Source organism: Lepus europaeus, chromosome 2 (genome assembly GCF_033115175.1).
Source record: "Lepus europaeus isolate LE1 chromosome 2, mLepTim1.pri, whole genome shotgun sequence".
Lineage (NCBI taxonomy): Eukaryota > Metazoa > Chordata > Mammalia > Lagomorpha > Leporidae > Lepus > Lepus europaeus.
The window spans coordinates 54,700,733-54,709,231 of record NC_084828.1 but is presented as its reverse complement, the minus strand read 5'-3'; positions in this window follow the sequence as shown (position 1 = coordinate 54,709,231).

Sequence of the window (8,499 nt, the reverse complement as noted above, 5' to 3'; positions counted from 1 at the left end):
AAGGATAGTTTTGTTTAATGAAATTCTACTATCTTTCACATTTCTTGGTGAAGCCAAACAATGCTGTCAGTTGCAGCAATCAAACCTAGATAATTTCCTTCATCTACCTGGTTATTATTTTCTTAAGCCCAACAATAGTTAACTATAGCATCCCCTTTTTTTCTTGCTGATAATTGGTGGAAAAAATAAATTAAGTTGGATTAATCAATGAATGATTGGCTAGGAACTGTACTTTTATGGAATGAATATATTTGATTTTAAAAAATTATCCTATAGTAAAAAATTTCTTTTTGGTGTGCAGTTCATTGAGTGAACACATGCATAGATTCATGTGACTGCCAGCACAATCAAGATTGAGAACAATTCTATCACTCCAAAAGCTCTTTCATGCTATCTATTTGTTATCACACCTCTTCCTACCTTATATACTATCCTCCTAATTCATACACACTATTCGTTTATTGTCACATATTCCTCCTACCATTAGCCCCCTAGCAGCCACCAATTTTTTTCATTACTCTAGTTTTGTTTTTGAGGATGGTATATAGTGTGTAAGATGTTACATCTGTGAGTAGAAGTGATGACTTTACTAGAAATCATTTTGAGCAACATCCTTCCTCTTCTGCAGAATTGTCCTAAACTGTGAGCTTGGTGTCATCATCATAGTTAAGCCATAATGATAGATTCATATGTTATATTGGCCTCAGAGCATTGATCTATGAATTTCTGTCAGCCTCTACCTTCTGTTACAGAGAAAAGGTATTGGCCAGATTATAAAGCTAGTGGTTGGGGATTGTGATTCATGTGTTGATTCTTATGAAAGTGACTTGTTATAAGGCCATGTACTTGGTCTCTTCTGTACATGGCCAGTTGCCTTTCCCTTTTTTCTGTTATATGTGACACAGCAAGGGAGCCCTCACCAGGATGCCGATACCATGCTGTTTGGACCCTCTAGCCACCAAAATCATGAGCCAAATAAACTTCCTTACTATGTAAAGTACCCAGTATCAGATATTCTTTTATTGCAACAAAAAAAAAGATGGATACATCTTAAACTAAAAATTAAAGGACTATACAAGAGATAATTTCACACAATTATAAAACACTATGTTTAGTTCTATTGCAGTGGTCAATAAGTTAGTTTTCTGGTATGTTAGATGAGTCCATTGGTGGAGTAAAATGGAAATAATTATGCTGTATCTGTTAGGAGGCTTTTGTTTACAAATAACAGAATGTCCAGCTAAATTACTGAAATAATAAGGGGGTTATTTACATACAAAAAAGATCTCTAAATGTAGGTAGTTGTGGGTCTGCGTCAGTGGTCTCAACCATGTCATGAAGAACAGCTATTCTGTCCTCCATTCTGCTATCTTCTATATGAAAACTTTTGGCTTTCAGATTTTTCACCTGTTGCTTACAAGGAGCTGCTACACCTCTCGGCATCACACCCTTGTGTAGTTCATTCACTTGTAGGAAGCAGAGGGCAGCTAAGGTGACAAGAGAGCTCTTTGCAAGTGTGCTTACTGTTATTTTTTTCTGTGTGGAGGAGAATTTTTCCCAGATCCCCCTGCAGACTTCCTAATGTGTCCCATAATTAGAACTGGGCCCTTGGTTGTTTGCCAACATGAAGGCAAAGTATGTATCTAGTATTTTAACATTTATCATGCAAAGTGGCTTTGACAGGAAGCATGAAGGGTGATGGAAGTTACTGCTGGGAGGGTAACAGATCTGCCTTATCCCATTGTTGTGAGGACTAAATGCAGTACGTGGGTAAGGTACCTTTCCCTGGGTTAGGCACCTTTCCCAAGGGCTCAATTCCCATTTGTTTTGTTAACTTCATTTCTCTTTTCTGGTTTCCTCCCTCACTTTGCAGATTTGGAAGAAAGGAGGAGATTCCAAACATTTGCTCAGCCTCCCTATATAATGGTACTACTTGTCTCTTCCATGCAAGCTATTTTTTGTAGTTCTGCAGATCTAGTTTTCACAGACCACTTAGAATCTCCTCAGCCTCTCAAGAAAGACCTTGATCTTAGACTAAGGAATACATTGCTATGGCCAGTGCATATATATTAATTATAAATAAGAAACTGAGAAATTTTTATAAATTAAAAAACCAACTGAGTGTGGTATTTTTATGTTAGCCTGCACTAAAAACCATCTGTGTCAGTGGAGTGAAGCTCTTTCTACATAGAAAAGGAGCAAAAGGCACCTCCCCCCACCCACTTTGTGCTTGTCTGGACTGACTGCTGGCTCTTAGCACCACATGATGTTTTTTGCCATTAGAGCAATGATTTCAGTTTTTCCATTCCAACTGTGGTGAAAATGAATCAGAAAACTGGATCCTGCCTCTGGAAGCAGGAGACAGGCTCCACACTAATCAAAAAAGGAAGATTCATTATTAGACAATATTTAACTCCCCAGACTTTGAAGAGTTCCTGCATTTGTCAGAGCAGCTCTGAACCACTTCGTGGCCACCACAGATTAGAATGGGGATATTGTACAAGCCTGACCTCTTGCAGGAAAGTTTCTCTTCTGTTCCCCCTCTTCTGAATGAGCTGCTCTTATTGATTTCCGAGTCACTGCAATCCAAATCTCATCATTTTACCTTCTCTTTTAATCATTTTACCAGATAATCATTTTAAGGGCAGGGGCAAAGGTAGAGTTAAAAAGAGGTGGGGAGGAGGTACTGCTTACCCAAAAATGCATTTAACTAGGAAGTACCCATGAAATAGTGGTACTGATACCAGGTAAAATGAAAAATGAAGCTTTTAGGAACCTGTTTTTTTTTTTTTTCCTGCCAGCAGCCAGATGAGCGAGGAAGAGAAGCCGGAGCTCCCGGCTTGGCCACACCTTGACCGTGGCCTCATGAGACCCCAAGTGGAGCACCTTGCTAAACTATGGCAGAGCGCTCATCCATGCATGTGTGAGGGCACAGGTGTGTTGCAACCCACAGAGGAACCTGTTAGTAGTGATAAAGACTTCAGAAGGCTGAGCTCTACTTGCCAAACCAAAGCTGATTTAGTAATGAAATCCTGAGCCAGTACTGATGAAATGGACCCTCGTCTGAATATCAGAGTGACTCCCCTGGCTCTATGAATGGGAAATGGGCTTCCTTGTCCCTCACCCCGGGGAAATCCAAGTGATTTAGTCTGCTTTTCAGTTCCATCATTTAATGCCAAAAGACAAAAATATTGACAACCCCAGGCTGTGGCACCACGGGATTCTGTTGGATACGTTGCAAAGGAAAACCAACAGCTGTCTAAATCTCGTTTTCTTTTATTAACATTTGATTAATAAATCCTGTACCATGAAACCAAGCAGATGAAAAAACCAGTCTTCATTACAAAAGTGTTAGTGGAAACTGAGAAAGATGATGTTGTTTTGTCCAAGTCAATAGGTTTTTATCAACTTGAATACCCCTCTGTACCTGCCATGGACATAGGTACCCTGGGATTGTGCAGATAGAGTGAGAAGCGTGGTGCTGTCCCATGGGAGTGCTCCCTGTCTTCCATCAGGAAGGCAGACTGACATCCAGGAAACAAGAAGAAACCATGGAAGGTGCATGGGGGATCATGCTTAACTATATGGGGTGAGTATGAGTGGGTTCAGAAGGACATGAGTTGCTTCTCTTCTGGGTAGAACCCCTAGCTGGCTCTTTTTGCTATCAGTGTTGTGAACCTGTCATATGAGGCAGGGATTTAATAAGTAAATTTCAAATACAGGTCAAGTCCATACTGTTATTCACCCATACTTTCATCCTACCCAATTTTATGCTGGCTGCCTCTGCTGATGCATGTAAATACACACCAAAAAATGCACCTCAAAACCCTGGTAGTTTAAACAGTCACATATCTGCACTTACATGTGCTCAATTCATACACTTTCATTGATCCTCATTTCTGTTCTTGACCATATGCTGATTTTTTGTCTCCTTCCTCTCTTACATCATTGCCAGGAATAGGAAAGAGTAGAGTAGCACCCAGTTTTTCCAAGCTTTCACCAACCAATTCACAAATACAAAGATTAAGAATTAGAAAAATGGGGTCGGCGCCGTGGCTCAATAGGCTAATCCTCCACCTTGCGGCGCCGGCATACCGGGTTCTAGTCCCAGTCGGGGTGCCGGATTCTGTCCCGGTTGCCCCTCTTCCAGGCCAGCTCTCTGCTGTGGCCAGGGAGTGCAGTGGAGGATGGCCCAAGTCCTTGGGCCCTGCACCCCATGGGAGACCAGGAGAAGCACCTGGCTCCTGGCTTCGGATCAGCGCGGTGCGCTGGTCGCAGTGCGCCAGCCGCAGTGGCTATTGGAGGGTGAACCAACAGCAAAGGAAGACCTCTCTCTGTCTCTCTCTCTCTCACTGTCCACTCTGCCTGTCAAAAAAACAAAACAAAACAAAAAAGAATTAGAAAAATGGGACAGGCATTGTGGCATCGTGGATTAAGCTGCCGCCTGCAATGCCAGCATCCCATATGGACGCTGATTCCAGTCCCAGCTGCTCCACTTCTGATCCAGCTCCTTGCTCATGCACTTGGAAAATCAGAGGAAGATGGCCCAACTCCTTGAGCCCCTGCCACCCATATGGGAGACATGGATGAAGCTCCTTGATTCTGGCTTCAGCCTAGTCCAGCTTGGGCCATTGCAGCCATTTGGGGAGTAAACCAGCAGATGGTTTATTAGTCTATCTACGTTTTGGCCATTTATTTATTTATATTTATTTAAACTGTTTTCATAGTTTAGTTTCTTGTAAATTGAATTTTGTTTCTAATTAGGGCCTTTCCATTAAGCCAGCCCTTGCACAAAGTAAATGAAGAATAAGTTTTTGGGAATGTGCTTGATTTACTTGGTGAACACAGGTGCTGTCTTGTTATCTGTAATGTTTAATTTTATGTCAATTGTGCTGCACCATGGTATGCTCAGATATTTAATCAAATATTATTTCAGATATTTCTGTGAGGTGTCTTGGGATGAGATTTACACTTAAATAGGTGGACATTGAGTAAAGCAGATTTCCCCTCCACCACATGGGTGGGCCTCATCCAATCAGTTGAAGGCCTAAACAGAACCAAAGGTCAACTTCCACAGAGCAAGAGGGAATTCTCCAGCAAGCTGCCTTTGAACTTCATCCACAATGTTGCCTCTTCTTGCCTTTCTTTCTTTTCTTTTCTTTTCTTTCTTTCTTTCTTTTTTTTTTTTGATAGGCAGAGTGGATAGTGAGAGAGACAGAGAGAAAGGTCTTCCTTTGCCGTTGGTTCACCCTCCAATGGCCGCTGCAGCCGGCACATCGTGCTGATCCGATGGCAGGAGCCAGGTGCTTTTTCCTGGTCTCCCATGCGGGTGAAGGGCCCAAGCACTTGGGCCATCCTCCACTGCCTTCCCAGGCCATAGCAGAGAGCTGGCCTGGAAGAGGAGCAACCGGGATAGAATCCGGTGCCCCGACCGGGACTAGAACCCGGTGTGCCGGCACCGCAAGGTGGAGGATTAGCCTGTTAAGCCACGGCACCGCCCCCTTTCAGTAGATTGTGTTGCAAGTCTTTCCTGAGAAGAACTCACCTATCAAATACTCCCATTCCTTAAAATCAGAGTATCTATCATCTATATTTATATTTATTATCTACTTGCCTACCTATATTTTTCCATATACACACAAACACCCTGTATTGGTTCTGTCTCTATAGAATCCTGTTTAAAACAGCATCTTAAAGCTGACAAGGAAGAGAAGTTAACAAAGCATTTATGCCTTTCCTAATTAGCATCGTAACTAAGGATGTGGACTAAAGGACTAAGTGGAGGATTTTAAGTCTGTTTGCTTAGTTCACATATGAGCTCTGTCCCTTCCTTCTGCTTCATCCTAGAAAGATTACCTGAACTCCAGAAACAGCAGTTTTTCACATGATTAGAGCATTGGCAAGACCTGAAGTTATTTGTTTTGTTACTTTAACAAATTACCACATGTGCTAACTTTAAAATAGCGTAAATGTATTCCCTTCCATTTCTGGAGGTCAAATTAAGACGTCATCAGGGCTACTGAAGGCTTCAGAGTAGAATCCATTTCTTGCTTTTCTCAGCTTCCAGAGGCCATTTGCATCTTTAGATCATGGCTCTTTCCGTGCACCCCTCTTAACTCCCTACTTCTGCTGTCACTACTACCTCTCCAACCTGCCTTTCTTGTAAGGATCCTTGTAATTATGTTGTGGGATGTCTCCTGGCTAAGTTTGATCCAGGTTCTTGTCTGCACCTGAGAAAAAATTCAAGGAAGAGACATAGATAATGTTGAGCAGAAAAACAGTATTTATTTAAAAAGAAATTACACGAAATTACAAGAATGAGTGCAGGCAAGCTTGGGAGAGAATGAAACTGCAATCAACAAAGTTTGGGGCCATTCTTTTATGTTATCCGGAGGTATAGGAGGTGGTGTCTGGGGCAAAGATGGTGGAATTTGAGATGGGGCTTGAGTACCATCCATTTCTGTGCTCTCTTTTGGAAATCTCAGCAGTTATGGTGTCAGGTATATCATGGGAATGGGAGTGTCAGCCATGGTAAGTTTATTATAATGACATTATAAAGACCTAAAGGTCATCACAGGGACACAGTCTTCAGCCATCTTGGCTATTTCTAGCTGATGCTGGTTCTAAGTTGCAACCTCCCAGAACTTGTGGTTTTCTTCTACATGAAAGGGGTGGGGGACAGTTTGGGTAGTGCACAGAAAGGGAGTTTTGGGCAGTACAGGAAAAGGGGGTTCGGTTGGTACAGGGAAGAGGGGGTGTGGTTTGAGCAGTGTGGGCTGGGCTGTTTGAGCATGCCAGCGTTGTCATATGCTTCAGCCAGAGCTGCAGCAGGCAGGGCAGCAGAATGGTGCTGGCAGAACCTCAGCTGCTGTTTGTGAATGCTACCTCCCTCCCTACATCGATTACACTGGACCCACCCAGATAAGCCAGGATAATCTCCTCATACCAGTATCCTGGATTAGATCTGCAAATCTCTTTTGATAGAGAAGATAACCTTTACAGGCTCTGGGGATTACAACATGGGCATTTTTAGTGGGAGGAATTAGCTTGCCACGCCTGGTCATCAGAGGTAATTGGCTTTAGGTAGAAGGTGGATGAGGAAAGGGATTCCAAGACTTCAGAGTTGACACTTGAAATCATTTCTTTTTTTTTTTTTTTTGGAGAAGTGCTCAATTATTTGGTGAATGCCAAGAGTTGCAAAAAAGAAATGCTTTCTTGGCTCCTAAGGAGACAAATGTGTTGATACTTTTCATTTTTCTTTAACAGTGGTGATTTTACTTTTAGAATAATCACAGAGTAAAACTTCCCCTACCTCAAAAAGTTAATGTTTTAAAAAGTATTACTGTGTGGTCATTTAGGTAAAAAAAAAAAAAAATCTATGAGGCTTCATGGCAGCTTCACCAAGTGCTTATCCAGTCTCCTGTAAGTGACTTTTAGCAAGAATTAAAACTTTTTTTAATTAAAAATTGTGTCTTATTTTATTTAATAAGGAGAGAGAGAAAGGGATGAAGGGATGGGGAGGGAGATATCTTCAATTTTCAGGTTCACTCCCCAAGTGCCTGTAATACCCTGTTCTGGGTCAGGCCAAAGCCTAGAGCCAGGATCTCAATCTGAGTCTCTCATGTGAATGGCAGGAACCCAGTACTTGAGTCATCATTTGCTGCCTTCTCAGGGTGCACAGTAATAGGAAGCTGCATCAGAAGTGGAGCTGGAATTCCAACCACACACTCCAAAAAATGGGATGCAGGCATCCCGAGAGGTATCCTTAGTCTTGTACCAAACATACATTCGAGGAATTAATACCTTTTAAGATGGACTCTGAAGGTTCTCTCAGTACATATGTCATAAATCAGTACAAGTGTCATAAATCCATGCCATTTGAATTGTGGAATTTATCATCCGTCTGTAAGTTCTAGAATTGTTTTGAGCCCTTGATGTGCTGAGTTGTTTCTGAGAATCAGTCACTTTCAGTGCTTTTTTCTTGGCCACGTAGATAACTCTAGGGAACTTTCTGGACCTTCTGTTTGGTGTATTGCTGTACTTTAGGTCCTGCCATAACTTTGGTTTGACCTAATCTTAGTAGGGAAAACTTAGTTTCAACTCCATCGATAGAAATGTTGAAAGCATTCTGATGCTCAGTTCAGCAGTTGCTCTTGGAAAGTCTTCCAACCAGCCAATAAAGACCATGGACTGAGCTTACGCTAATGGGTAAAATGAGCCACTCAATTTTGGGGACCCCTGGCTTACTTTCACCTGGCAGTTGAACCCCCTTTGGCATTCACCAGCTTTCAGGCACAAGGACTTCAAATAAATACTTGGAACTCAGTCTAGAGTTCAATGACAATTTATTACCCCCATTCCGTACTATACATAATTACATTTCCTCCTCTTCTTCCTTCTTCTTTTTCTTATTTCTGAAATTCTCACTATTTACCTTTCTGGGACTGAATTTGTTTCAGTCATGCCTGTTCCACAATATCCCAGTCATTTCCAGGCTAG